This window comes from Mustela lutreola, chromosome 6 (assembly GCF_030435805.1).
Source record: "Mustela lutreola isolate mMusLut2 chromosome 6, mMusLut2.pri, whole genome shotgun sequence".
In the NCBI taxonomy this organism is placed as follows: Eukaryota; Metazoa; Chordata; class Mammalia; order Carnivora; family Mustelidae; genus Mustela; species Mustela lutreola.
In genome coordinates, this window is record NC_081295.1 from 140,385,805 (window position 1) to 140,401,792 (window position 15,988).

Sequence of the window (15,988 nt, forward strand, 5' to 3'; positions counted from 1 at the left end):
GCTTTTAAGACAGAAAAATTTATTGTTTTTGAAACTACTAAATATCAGATCTGAGTATTTTCCATTTACTGTAACTATTTGTCAAAATTTGATAAAGTGAACTTTGCCCTCAAGTAGTTGGTAGCTGGAGCATAAGCAAGAAGTCTGCTGTCACAGCTGATGGGAATTTTAATTAGGATGGAGAATAGATGTCTAGGGTTGGGGATAGACTTTCCCTCCAGTAGCAGTCTAAAGAAATAATATTGGATTTTAAAAAAGATTTTATTTATTTGACACAGAGAGAGAGATCACAAGGAGGCAGAGAGGCAGGCAGAGAGGCACCCCCACAAGGGGGTGGGAGCAGGATCCCTGCTGAGCAGAAAGCCAGATGTGGGGCTTGATTCTAGGTCCCCGAGATGATGGCCTGAGCTGAAGGCATAGGCTTAACCCACTGAGCCACCCAGGCACCCCAATAATATTGGATTTCTAAGATATTACTGTCTTTACCATTTTCAAGGAGAAAAGAGTAAGAAAACTTAAGGAAGAAAGCATTAAAACATCCATGCTCCCTATAGTTGATGAAATCCAAAAGGTTCTGAATAAAGAACAGTGAAAAATGGTCAGTCACTTTTTCTGAATTACAAGGAGATTATAGATCACAACAATTAATAACAGATTAATTTGTAGGATGTACACCCCCCAAAAATAGAATGAATGTGTTCATAGGCCTCTTTAATTATTTTCATCAATTGACTGTTTTATATTGGATTTAGTTTCCAATGCCTTGAAAGAGTCTTTCAGTTTTAGAAATAAAATTTCTAACATTTATTCATGGACACCAATGATAAGTACTATATATATATATTATCTAATTTAACTTCTATATACTCTTTTTTGGAGATAGTGAAATGAAGCTTAGAGAGATTAAATAATAGCTATTAAGTGGTAGAGACTGGATTTAAATCTAACTCTATTTACTCTTTATCTCAGAGGGATACTAAAATCAGATACGTACTTCTGATGAATTTGGAGTAACAAGGATCTCTCACCTGAGAAATCTTGCTAACCCACTCAGAAAAAACTGAGACAAAATATGTGAAAGAATAAACTCAGACATTGGACATTAAGTCAGAGCAGGCTAGTAATCCCCAAGACAAGAAGGAAGTAAAGATAGTAAGTCCTATAATTGCCCTGGTGCATTGCTTGGAGAGAGTGCTGAGGCCACAACATGGGAAGGGAGCAGAGCCAGTGGTCAGTTGGGGCACTGTCTCACTTGTGATCCACACTGGAAGTATGGGGAAGCAATAGCAGCTAAAGTTAGCAGAGAAGACTACCAGGTTGAAGAGAGGGGCAGAAAGAAAGAGATGCAGACATCTTCACGGGCTGCAGACATCTTCCTGGGTTTCCTCCCTACACTACGACTCTTGTATCCATACAAAGAACCTCTCCGAGGCCAGAGAAAGAACCAACTGAAAAGATTAAATGCAACAATCTCCACATTTGCACAGGGTCAGTAACAATACCTGTTCCCACCAGCCAGAGTGATAAAAACAAAAGCAAAAACACAACTCTAGTTGACAGGACATCTTCAGTGGGAAAAATTAGTCCTAGACTAAATGCTGCCTGCATCTCACCGTACAAAACTTAGAAGTATGCTCCAAGAGGGTCAGACTGATTAGAAGTCTACTAATTGCATTCCAAATAAAGTTCAGGGTTATTTACAGGAATACAAAATATCTAACATCCAACAAAGTAAAATTTATAATATATGGTATTCAATCAAAAATTATCAAGTCAACAAGCAGTAAAATGTGACTCATAATAAGGAGAAAAATCAATCAGTAGAAATAAACAGACAAAGGAATTATAAGAATGATAGAGTTAGCAGACATGGACATTCAAAGTTATTGTAATATACTTCATATGTTCAGGAAGTTAGAGAAAAGATGCATCATGTTAAATAGAGTCATAAATATATGAAAAAGACTAAAATCAAACTTTAAGAGATGGAAGCTACAGTGTCTAATGTTAAAAATATTAGTACAGAGTATATAGGATATGAGTATATAAAGTATAGGATTTAGAGTATAGGATATGAGTATATAGAGTATAGGATATAGAATACAGAGTATATCCTGCAGATGAAATGATGACTAAACTTCTCCATTTCTGTTGAGCAGCTCTGTTGTATCCAGTTTGAATGTCAATTGGACATAGAGTTCTGTTGCTATAACTTAAACACTGGGGCATATTTAAAAAAAAAAAAAGAAAACAAAAAACCCTTAAAAACAAACAGAGAAAAAGCCCCATACATGTGCAAAAGATAAAAAGTGAGAAGGATAGTGTATTTCTTATAAGAAACAATGCAAGCAAGAGGATCGTATAGCAAAATATTGAAACTACTGAAGGAAAGAAATGATTAATTCAGAGTTCTTTATCCAATGAAAATATTATTCCAAAGAAGAAGATGAAATATTTTCTCTTTCAGACATGATAAAGCTAAAAGACTTTATCAGCAATGGACCTACGTTCTGCGAAATGTGGTCTTTCAGGAGAAGGAATATAATACTAGATAAAAATACACAGATGCAAACAAAATACTCTGTCTTATTTTGTCTATTTTTTTTAAACATAATCGACTGTTTAAAGCCAAAGTGCTAATGTATCAGGGGGTTTACAACCTGTAATTGCTCTACAACAATGTAGAAGTAAAATTTTGATAAAAATAGCACAAGGGCTGGGAGTGGGTTGAAACAGAAACAAACTACTGTACAATTCTTACATTGTACCTGAAGCATTATAATATTACCTGAAAGTATACCAGTAAGCTAAAGATGTATACTATAGACCCCAAATCAACCATTAAAAAAAATCAAAACTAAGATTTACAGTTAATAAACTAACAAAAGGGATGAAATAGAAACTATTAAAAAGCCAATTAATCAGAAAAAGTTACAGAAAAGAGAACAAAGAAGAGATGAATTAAATAAAAAACAATTAGCAAGATGGTAGATTTAAACTCAAAATATAAATGATCATGATAAATATAAGTGGTCACCATATTAAAAGAAAGGATTTGCAATTTGGATTAAAACAAAAAGGCAAGACCCAAGTATATGATGTCTGGAAGAAACAAGTAAAAGGAAAAAGATGGAAAAGATGTATCATGGTATGAATAATCAGAAGACTGGAATAGCTATATTAATCTAATACAAAGTAGATTTTTTAAAGATTTTTTATTTATTTGAGAGAGATAGCAAATGCATGAGCTGGGTGAGGGGAGAGAGAACCTCAAACAGACTCCCCACTGAGCCTGGCGCCCAAAATGGACTGGATCTCACAATCCTGTGATCATGACCTAAACCAAACCAAGAGTCAGACGCTCAACCGACTGAATCACCCAGGTGCCCCTCCTACAAAGTAGATTTCTGAATACATAATCCAAAATGTTATGTCCTGAATAACAGAGTAAATCAAGTAAGTGAAGAAAAAAACTTAAAACACAGCACGAAACAATAGAAAAATCTACAATTAGATTCAGAGATTTTAGCATCCCTTCTCAATAATTATAGAGCTGGAGTGACAATTAGATGGACGATTCATGGGTCCCAGGGTATTTGAACAATATAATCCACCAGTTTGATCTTACACTTACAGAATATTACACCCAACAAGAGCAGAATACAAAATGCATTTAGTACATTGATGAAAATAGACCATATTTTAGACTTTGAAACAAGTTTCATTGAATTTAAAAGAATTCAACTCTTCTAAAAGTATGTTTTATAGAAACATAATTAAATTAGAAATCAATAACCAAAAGGATTCTAGACAAATCCCCAAATTTGGAAACTAAATAATATAATTCTACATATTCCATGGGTCAAAAAAATCAAAAGTAAAATCAGGATAAAAGTAAAAGCACAGCAGACCAAATTTCGTGGGAAAAGGATAAAGCAGGGTTTAGAGAAAACTTGATAGCCATAGATGCCCATGAAAAAATAAGAAAAGTCAAAATCATTGACCTCTGCCTTTGTCTACAGAGACTAGAAGTACAAACTAAAATCAATGTTTGCAGACATAAGGAAATATAAACACGTGGGCAGAAATCAGTAAAATAAAAAACTGAAAGAGCAAATCAATGAGACCAAAAGTTGCCTTTCTGAGTAGGTACAAAAACGAGACTGATTAGAAAAGGGAGAACACAAATTATCAATATTAGGAGTTATACAGCTGACAGATATATATCTACCTATTTTTTTTAAATGAAAGAATATTATGAACAATTTTATATCAAAAACTTGATGATTTAGAGTAAATTGACAACTTTCTTGAAAAACATAAACCAACAAAATCACTCTAGAATAGATATCTAGAATAACCTTATGTCTAATAAATTGAATTTGTAGTTTAAAATCCTTCCACAAAGAGAGCTTCAGGCTGAGTTAACTTTATGAGGGAATTTTGCAAAAGTTTAAAGAAAAAATAATGCCAAGTCTGTATAAACACCTCCAGAGAATTGAACAGGACAGAGCACTCAACAATTCATTCTATGAAAGCAGCATTAACCAGATATCAAAACCAGAAAGGATATTAGGAGAAAAAGATATAGACCAATAATTTTCATAAACATAGATGCAAAAATAACAAAATTTTTCTCATAGAACCTATTAGTATTTTTTAAAAAGTGATAATGCAATATGACCAAGTACTGTTGACCCTGGGAACACAAGGTTGGTTTAACAATTGAGAACCAATCAATATAATTCATCACAGTCACATACCAAAGCAAAACAAAACATATGATCATCTTGTTAGATCCGGGAAAGTCCATTGACAAAATTAAGTATTTATTTTGATAACAATTCTCAGCAAACTATAAATAAAAGGGAAAATTTTCAATATGATAAGGGAATCTAATAAAAACCTACAACTAACACATAGATCAATGGAATAGAATAGAAAATCCAGAAATAAACCCATAATTATAGTTAATTAATCTCCAACAAAGAATATCCAAAAATAACTGATGGGAAAAGACAGTCTCTTTGCCAAATAGTACTGGAAAAGCAGAAACATACAAAAGAATGAGACTGAATCACCTTCTTATACTATACACAAAAGTAAATTCAAAATGGATTAAAGACCTAAATTTGGGACCTGAAACCATTCAAATCCTAGGAGACAACCCAGGCAGTAACAGTGACTTCTTTGACTTCAGCCACAGCAACTTCTTTCTAGATATATCTCCTAGGGCAAGGGAAACAAAAGCAAAACAAAACTGTCAGGACTTGATCAAAATGAAAACTTCTGCACAGTGAAGGAAACAAACAAGAGAAATGAAAGGCAAGCCATGGAATAGAAGATATTTGCAAATGACATATATGATAAAGGGTTAATATCCCAAATCTATAAAGAATTGATAGGACTCAACATCCCTCCCTAAAATAATCCAATTAAAAATTGGCAGTAGAAACAGACATATCTCCAAAGGAGACATACAGACACATGGAAAGATGCTTCTTACCATTTACCATTAGGGAAATGAAAACCAAAACTTCAATGAAATATCATCTCATATTTGTCAGAATGGGGGAAATCAACAGCGTAGGAAACAACAGATGTTGGTGCAGATGTGGAGAAAGGGGAACCCTCATGCACTTTTGGTGGGAATGCAAACTGGTGTAGCCACTCTGGAAAACAGCATGGAGGCTCCTCAAAATGTTGAAAATAGAACTGCCCTATGACCCAGCAATTGCACTATTGGGTATTTACCCTAAAGATACAAATGTAGTGATCCAAAGGGGCACGTGCACCCGAATGTTTATAGCAGCAATGTCCACAATAGCCAAACTATGGAAAGAACCTAGATGTCTATCAACAGATGAATGGATCAAGAAGATGTGGTATATATACACAATGGAATACTATGCAGCCATCAAAAGAAATGAAATCTTGCCATTTGCGACAACATGGATGGAACTAGAGCGTATCATGCTTAGTGAAATAAGTCAAGCAGAGAAAGACAACTATCATATGATCTCCCTAATATGAGGAAGTGGTGATGCAACATGGGGGCTTAAGTGGGTAGGAGAAGAATCAATGAAACAAGATGGGATTGGGAGGGAGACAAACCATAAGAGACTCTTAATCTCACAAAACAAACTGAGGGTTGCTGGGGGGAGGGGGTTTGGGGGAAGGAGGTGGGATTATGGACATTGGGGAGGATATGTGCTTTGGTGAGTGCTGTGAAGTGTGTAAACCTGGTGATTCACAGACCTGTACCCCTGGGGATAAAAATATATGTTCATAAAAAATAAAAAATTAAAAAAAAGAATGCAAAAACAAGCCACAGATGAAGAAAATACAGTTGCAAATCATATATTTGATGAAGAATTTATATCCAGAACATGGAAAGAACTCTTGATAATTTGGCTATGGTTGATAATCCTGATGTAAACATTAGGGTCCATGTATCCTTTCAAATCAGCATTTTTGTATCCTTTGGAAAAATAGTTCAATTGCTGGATCATAGGGTAGTTCTATTTTTTAATCCTTTGAGGAAACACTATACTGTGTTCCAGAGTGGTTGCACTGATTTGCAATCCTACCAGCAGTTCAAGAAGGTTCCCCTTTCTCTACATCCTTGCCAACATCTGTTGTTTCCTATGTTGTTCATTTTAGCACTATGTTCTACACCTGAAACCAATGTTAACTGTATGTTAACTGGAAAAAAAAAAAAAGAAAAAAAGAAAAGGCACCCTCAAAATAAATAATAATGAAAGAAATGACTCAATAAAAATGGGCAAAAGATTTGAACAAATAGGTTGTGAGAAAAATACATGGATAGTAAATAAACAGGAGAAGATGCTTGACATCATTAATCATTAGGAAAATGTGAATTGAAACGATGAGAAACCACTACTCTCCTACTGGAAAGAATCTAATAAAATAGACTGACAGTGGGATTGGTAAGAATGTGGAGAAACTCAACTCTGGTTTACTGTGCATGGGACTGAAAGTAGGAAAACAGGGGTGACTGGATGACTCAGGCATTAAGTGAGTGTCCAACTCTTGGTTTCTGGTCAGGTCACAATCTTGGTGTTGTGAGATTGATCCCCATTTTGGCATTGGGGTCCACACAGTGCAGGTTCTGCTTGAGATTCTCTTTCTTTCTCTCCTTCTGCCCCTCTCCCCCTACTAGTTCTCTATTTCTCAAATAAATAAAACGTTTAAAAAAAAAGTGGAGGGGCATCTGGGTGGCTCTTCCTTTGGCTCAGGTCATGATCCCAAAGTCCTGGGATCGAGCCCCACCTCGGACTCTCTGCTCCGTGGGGGGTCTGCTTCCTCCTCTCTCTCTCTCTCTGCCTGCCTCTCCTCTCTACCTACTTGTGATCTCTGTCTGTCAAATAAATAAATAAAATCTTAAAAAACAGTAGAAAAACAGTTCGGCGGTTTCCTAAAAGTTTAAACATTTACTTACCATAAGTTCCAAATATTCCACTGAGAGAAATAAAAGTGGAGAAAAAAAGTCTTCACCCAATGACTTCTACATGTACATTCATAGCAACTTTATTTGGAATACTTAAAAATTGGATGTAACACGCATATTCATCACCAGGTGAATAGATAAACAATTTGTGGTATATGCTTATAATGAAACATTACTCAGTGTGAAACAGTGATTTATGGAACAGCATGGTAAATATCAAAATCATTATGTGAAGTGGAAGAAGATAGGCTGATAAAAGTACACATTGTATGATTCTAGTCCCATAATATTGTAGAAAATTCAAAATAGTCTACTGACAGAAATCAGCTCAGTGGTTGCTTCTACACAGGCACTAAGGAGTGGAGAGGGGCATGTGGAAATAAATAATGTGGCCACCAGGGAAATTTGGGGTGGTGGTTGTGTTCGCTGCCTTGATATGGTTTGTGTACAAGTATTAAAGTTATCGATTATATTCTTTAAGTATGTGAAATTTATTGTATGTTAATTATAGCAAATAAGTCTACAAATAAGCATGTAAGAAACAAATATATTACTAGGATGCATTTGAAAATCTTGGATTATAACCTTGGCCTGTCTTATTTGACTTCTGTTGTGTCATTAACCACAGCTATTTAAAACATTATTAAAAAAACACGAGGGTTGAATAATCAGTTAATAATCCCCATGATTATCAGTACCTGGATAAGGATATATAAGAACATGGTTGTTTGGGTAACTGTTCTTTTTAGTTTATTAAAGTTATTAGTGCCTATCCTTAAACAAAATTATGTTTTGGTCATAATTTTTCTTTATTAATAATTATAGAAGCTAAAATATCCATTAAATAACACTTCAAGAAGTATGCTATGTTTTATAATCATAGTTATTCACTCAAATTGGACATGATACAACTCTGAGCTTTCATTCCATAAAAAATATTTTAAAGAATTTTTGCAGGATAAGAATTGCATAATGATTTTTTTTTTTTTTTTCTGTCAGAGAGAAGGAATCTTGCTTCTGGGACTCATGGTAGTTCAGCTTCTCCCTCTGACTTGCTATTTGACCATGGGCAAGTTTATTTGATCTCAGCAAGACACACTAAGCTCTTGTATTGCTTCCATCTTGAAATTAGCCACAGAGGATGGAAACACTGCAGACCAGAATTAAGAAATGTGCCTCTGGATCAATTGTTTCCATTTCTGCAAAGGACTATTACATAATGACACAAATTAAAAAAAAAAAAAAAAAGGAGACAAACATTTTCTCATATTGAAAAATAAGCATTGGGCTCTCTTGTTCCCAGGATTTCCTGAGATAGGAAAAAATCATGTTCACTATTGCTTTTTGAGGAATCTTAAATTTAAAATAAAGACTCTTAACTGATAACTGTCTCTACTATAACACCTGAATTTGGGCGCCTTGCCAGCGACCTTGCTGTTTATTGGTATTAGACGAAAGATCCTGTAGTAAAATTGTCTACCCCACAAGGTCAACTGCCATAGACAGGTGTGATGGGAAAACTGCTATCTTAGAGCAGAGCTTCTCAGATTTCAAAGTGCACATATAAGGAGTCCTGTTCATATGCAGACTCAGGTTTGGTGGGGAGATGCATGAGATTTGGGGCTTTGGTTGGACTTCTGGTTGGTGCCATTGTTACTAGTCAGTGAATCACACTTTGAGTAAACAAGTCTTTGACTTTCGTTGGGCCCATTGCTGGGATATGAAGATTTGCTCTTCTATCTCAGAACAGCTGTTAGAAAACTCATGGTTGGAAACTATCTGAACCAGTTAGGATTAGGATTGGCTACATGTGCCCACTTGTAGATTCAACAAGATAATTTCTCTTTCATGTAGAAGTCCAGAGGCCAATGTTACAAGGCTGGCATTGTGACTCCATTGTATCCAAGACCCATGTTCCTTCTATCTTGTTGCTTAGCCAGATTTAGTACATCACTCCAGGGGCCAAGATGGCTATATGACTGGCAGCTGTTTAGTTTTGAGTTGGCAAGAAACAGCATGATACTAGAAAAGGTTATGCCTTATACCTCTACTATTTCTTGGAAATCACATAAAAATTTTCTACTTACAGAGAAGAAACATCATTTACATAGGCCAAATCATGTCATGGCCATATGTGGGTGCCAAGGAGTCTGGGCAGAATGTGCCCATCTCAAAACTGGGATTCTGTGTTAAGCTAGAGGTATGGAGGCAGTGCTGGGTTTGGGGAGGCAACTAGCAGTTCCTGCCACAGTATCGCTGTACCAAGTTTGATTAATGGAACTACCTTTCTTACTCAATTAAAGCTCAGCCTACTAATTAGACATGTAACCCTATAATTAACTTAGACAAATCTTGGGTTTTTTGTTTGTAAAATGAGAGGTGTGGAACCAGAGACTGAAATAGCAATAAGGTCCTAGAGGGAGAAATTAAGTGGAACTGCCACCTCATGGTAAAGACACACCGGATGAACTCACTGGCCTGTTTGCCAGGCAAGAGTAACATCTAACTCCATCTCCACTCATGTAGAGCTTGCTCTTTTGTAACATATCCCTCTTGTATTCTTTCATCCAGCCTGCCCTCAATGTGCAACATGGTTTATTGTGGGTATATGCTTTATTATTATCCTATTTTTCTTCCTTCATAGGGATAGCACTTTCAAAGTATTTACTAAGTAGTAGTAAAAGAGTAATATCTACTAAAATTTGAAAAATGCTATTTATTTAGAAGTTTCAGCTGATGTTTAAAGGAGGGACCCTGGTTCCAGTTCTGACTTGAATAATGAAGGTTATAGATGTAAAACTTCAAGGAATATAATACAAGTATATACATTTTTTTGTCAGATGACATTATCTCTTCTGTCTCAGTGAAAGAACAAAGTTGACAAGTACTGAAGATCACATTTAACTTTTGAAACTTAGGAGAGGGGTTTCATCAGAATATAAATGTTGTACAATTTAAAGAGTTCTTTTAAGAGTAGAAAAAAAATTACAGTCCTATGAAGATTTATTGTATGTTTTGCATTAAGCCCTATAATATTCCATAAGATTCATGTGGTTTATGAAATACCATATTCTAACTAGAAAGCACCCATGCCTAATTCTGCTTAAGCTATTATCACTGAGTTTATATGTCTCTGAAGGTCTGTACATATGTCCAACCTTGCATAGGGAATATGTAATAATCTACATGAAGGCATTTTATGAATCCATTTTTATCCTCTGTTATAAAGCAAATTAGACTCTAGGGACTTGTGTATTTATTAAATTTGGTTTCCTTCACTTTCTCACAAAAAATAAATCTATCCTTCTTTTGAAAAAAGTCCCCATGTATAAAACTAGAAACTAAGAAATCATGTTTTTTAGACTTCAGACTTTTCTATTTTATGGGGCATTTAAAAAAAGAAAAATGGGGGCACCTGGGTGGCTCAGTGGGTTAAGCCGCTGCCTTCGGCTCAGGTCATGATCTCAGGGTCCTGGGGTCGAGTCCCGCATCGGGCTCTCTGCTCAGCAGGGAGCCTGCTTCCCCTCTCTCTCTCTGTCTGCCTCTCCGTCTACTTGTGATTTCTCTCTATCAAATAAATAAAATCTTTAAAAAAAAAAAAAGAAAAATGTCTCAAATTTATAAGAACTTCCAAAATTTACAAAATTGAGATATAGATATTACTATAATTTGAGGTAATAGTATATATGCTTTTAATTTTGATTAAATAAGTCTTTTTTTTTTTTTTTTTTTAAGTCTCTTACATCACTCAGGGGAGCTAGGGTTGCTGAGTCAGTTGAGCATCTGACTCTTGGTTTTGGCTCAGGTCATGACCTCAGGGTCATGAAGTTGAACCCTGTGTTGGGCTCTGAGTTCAGTGGAGAGTGTGCTTGAGATTCTCTCTCTCTCTCTCCTCCCCACCCTCATTCCCCCACTGGCTCTCTCTCTCTCTCTCTCAAATAAATAAATAAATAAATAAATAAATAAATAAATCTTTTAAAAAATAAGTAGGGGTGCCTGGGGGGGCTCAGTCAGTTAAGCATCTGCCTTTCAGCTCAGGTCATGATCCCAGGCTCCTAGGATCAGGTCCCACATTGGGCTTTCTTCTTCTCCCTCTCCTGATCTCCCTGCTTGTGTTCTCTCTTTCTTTGTGTCAAGTAAATAAATAAAATCTTCAAAAAAAGAAATAAAAGTCTCTATATCAGAGGTCAGCCAGGAGACAAAAACAAAACAAAACAAAAACAAAACCACACATGGTAATTCAAGCAAGTGAAGTTTATTATAAAAAACAGTTACTTGGTAGCTAGGAATTAACTACTAACAGGTAAAGGGAACTCGAAGGAATACCGAAAGAATGGATAGAGTAGCTGCTGACTGTGACTAAGGCAAAGCACCCAAGGAAAAAAGACATTTGGAGAGTGTGTGCCACTGCCCTCTGGATGGTGAAGCTTGCTGAAGAATTTCAGGCTGGTAAGCAGGAAACCTCGGGCTGGGATGCCTGTGCCATTCACCAGGAATCAGCTAGAGCACAAAGGGAAGCTATCTTCTACCGTCTTCCAGACTCTGGGATACTGACTGAGGGACCAGCCAAACTTGCTTGGAGGCTGCAGCAGGTGCGCTGCTGAAACTTGCCAGGTCACTGGGCACCACTGGGTGCTCAGGAGCGAGGAGAGCACAGTGAATAGAAGAAGAGGCTCTTCTGCCCCAGCAGCCCTCTCTCAGCCTCTGCTGACAAATTTTAGCGTGATGCCAGTAGACAAAGAAATGTAGAAATGTTTGGAGAGCCCAGCTTCAGTATCACAAGGCAGAGCCTTGAAGGGTGAATTTGGACCTGAAAGGTAATATACTCATAACTGGAAAAATCACTGTATTTTTAAAAATTTGAGTAACTGAGCACAAATCACAAATATGAATGATTAAAAATAGAAGAGTATGATTTTTTTTTTTTTTTTTGGCCACTGCAATCTGGAGAATAATCACAACCAGTAATACAGGGAAATAATAGTTGTTGAAACAAATTCTGAAAACATACCATAATTTAGAAAGGATGTCTTGTCTAGAGGGTCAAATTAAAGCATTTTAATAAAATAGAGGCATTTTAATCTGAAAGATCTGAGAGATTAGTCAGTCCAGTTCTCTTATTCATAAAATTAGGGCGAGCCTGAGAACCAGAATTCAAGGATTTGTCCAGGGCTAAAGAGTTAGTGAAATGTGGCTATTCATTTATTCAATGAATATTTAAGAAATGTTCCCAGGTGCCTGGTATGGCTCTGCATATCCAGAGGTATATGAACAAAATATACCCTGAGCCTACAGAGCTTGCACTGAAATTGAGAGAGTCACAAAAGGATAAACAAATGAATACATAATAATTCAGGCACTAGACAAGTGTGATGACAAGAGAGCAGGATGAGAAGACAGAATAATGTCGGGGGAAGGAAGAGGCTGGGTTATTTATTTATTAAGAGTTTTGTTTATTTCAGAGAGAGAGAGACTGAGAGAGAGAGAGAGCGAGGGCAAGCATGAGCAGGGAGGAGGAAGAAACAAACCCCCTGCTGAGCGGGGAGTTTGACATGGGGCTTGATATCAGGACCCTGGATCATGACCCAAACGGAAGGCAGATATTTACTCCCTGAGCCACCCAGGTGCCCCTAGGCTGGGCTACTTATATTGGTTCCATTTGGACAGAGGTCCGAAAGGAGTTGTCCCATCTCCCAGTCCTGAATACCCAAATAGACAATGGCTTTTTACAAATTAAATATATTTCCTAGTCACATCAGAACTTTTGTATTTGTATTCATGTTTTTATGGATAGAGTACGTTTGAATCCACTTAGCCATCAAGGGTGAATGGTGCCATCATCCTTTTTCTCCTGTCTTCTCTTATAAAGAGACCTTCGGTTATCTGTTCATACAGTTTCAGTTGATAACACTTTAGGAAACTTCAAGCAGATGTAGCTTTTAGGAAACCTGGTTACAATGGACACAAGCTATACCTCCAAACCTCAGACTGACCGCATATTTTGACAAGTTTCAACTAGTTGACTAGATTTCTGGCTGTTTGGATATTATACATGTCTTAAGGGCAATGTTGAAGATGTTGAAAATCACTCAACAGTGTCCTACATAAGACGATATTTCAGCACTGAGATATTTCTTAATAATATGAGTTTCCACTGGGTGTGTAAGCTGGGAATAAATGTTGCTGAAATACCACAAACAATGTTGTGATTTTATACTTTAAAAACTAACTGTAGACACAGAAAGGGAGCTGAACATTTGATGGTTAATGTGTGACCAGGCTATTTCCTGACAAATAGAGCTGACTTTAAAATCAGTGTAACTGATATCACTGTCAGACTTAAAAACTTCATCTTAGGTAGGCAATGTAGAGGTGCAGAGATGCAGCTGAGTTTGGGAAACTAAAAGAAAAATTATCTCCTTGTTATTCTGAAAATGTCATCAAATTTTAATTTGATTTCAACTGGACGTTTTGCAGGTTGTACTAATCTTTATTTCCCTGTAATTGGTCATTCATCCTGTTCTAACTTTTTGGTTAGTGACCCTGTTAATCAATTGTATTCATGTTCTGATTTGTCAAAATTTTATTACTTCAAAGGAGATTTAAAATTCTGTAGTCCTTGAAGGAAATTTTTTTGCTTTTCAACTGATTCATTGGATTCTTTTTGAGAATTCATTGGTTATTAAAATCATTTTATTGAATTGCTATTTACTAGCATGTGAAAGAAATTATCTGGAATTTAGGCAAAATTGCAATACAAATGGAGATCTTTGAAATGTGTTCATTACCTTATTCAGAGCTCTATTTTGGAGGTTTTGTCATTAATTCAGCACACTATGTGTAAGGGCCTTAAATTCTGAGACCAAATCACTACCAAATTCAAAGCATCATATGATGGAAATAATAACTGAAAAATTCTAAATTCTTTGTCTATCTTTTAATTCTTGTAAGTGTGAAAGTCAAACTAATGCATCTCAGTGCTTACCTTTCAATGATCAAACAACCAAAGACTCAGACCAAAGAAATATTTCCTTTCCTGATTAAAAAAAAAAATAACATGTATAATATAATAAAAAAGGGTAGAGTGTCTACCAGAAAACTGCCAATTATAATTTTCTCTTAGATCTCATCCTAATAAGTTTTTAGTTAGTTTTCTAAGCAAATCGGGTGATAATTAAATGTGCCTGGAGGCCTCCTGGAAACATCCAATTATTCCCCTCGTGGAAATCTTCCCCTCAGTTACAATGATGACAGACAATTGCTGGGCTTGGAGTTATGTTGACCACATTAAAGAAAAAAAAATATTTTGTACAGTGCAATGAATGAAAAGGACAAAACTTTTAAATAAGTTCCTCTTCTCTTTTTACTTCTCAGATACATACCTTATGTTGAATAGCCAGATCATTTTATTATTGCAAATGCCACGGTTGTAATCTTTTATTGCTTGCAGTAGAGGCCTACAGCATTAAGTTAGTATAAAATTACATATAGTTTAATATATCTGTACAACACCTTTAAACAAGCTTCTCTAGGCAAGAAGGTTATCCGTCTTATAAATCTATTATTCCATTGTACATCTTGATAGCCTAGCATTGCTTCTAGCCATGTTTAAGCATTAAATAGTGCATTATTATTTCACATAAATCAACCAGAGATGTGTGAATTCATAAATTTTACATTTGCACAGACAGTATTTTAAACGTTTTACTGCTTCGTGGGAACTCAGAGCACAAGCTGGTACACAAATCAGGACCTGAGAAATTTCAATAAAATTTAATATCACAATTACATCTTCTCAAAGTCAATGCATGCATATTTTAGAAGTATTTTAACTGAGTCCAAAAATAAAAGTAAAATTTGAGAGGTGGTTTTTTGGTAGCAAGTTTGTCAGCTATTGTTATAATAAGCTAATGAGCACTTCGGCTTTTTATTCTTTATAGCAAGATGGTATAAAGAGGATAAAGCCTTATAAAACTTTGAAAAGAAAGAAGAAATATATTAAAACCAGAAATGTTAGTAATTGTAATTTACAAAAATAATGCAGATGGAAGGCAGTGCAGAATTGATAAGCCTGTATTATAATTAATATAGAGCTTTATAGTTGGAGACTGAAATAAATTTTAAAGTCATAACTAAGGCTATAAGTTATGGAAGGATAAGAATGAGGACTTTTTCAGGTGTTTTTAGGTGATTCTCTCTAATTTGGAAGAGAGCCTCATTCTTTTTCTTCTTTCTAAGCATTTTTGTGGAGGGGTGGGATGATATTTGATGTTTCCTCAAAGTTTTCATTATTTTCCCAGAAAATGTTCCTTTTAAGGTTTTGTTTAGTAGGAAAAGCCTATGAAATTTAATGTACTAGAAGATTTCTGCTTTAGCATGTGTGTAGTGAAAATTACATTCCTGTCGAAATAAGTCCTAATGCATATAATTAACTGAACAAATGCCACACTAATTTGAAAATAACATATTTATCACCTAGAAACAGGTAATGTAGAAAGATAAATTGCTGTGAACATA

At 35.6% G+C, this 15,988-nt stretch overlaps 1 pseudogene; it reads left to right on the forward strand.

The window, feature by feature from the left end:
• LOC131834720 (elongation factor 1-alpha 1-like) overlaps positions 1-15,988 on the forward strand; it is a 104,652-nt pseudogene that overhangs the window by 39,843 nt on the left and 48,821 nt on the right.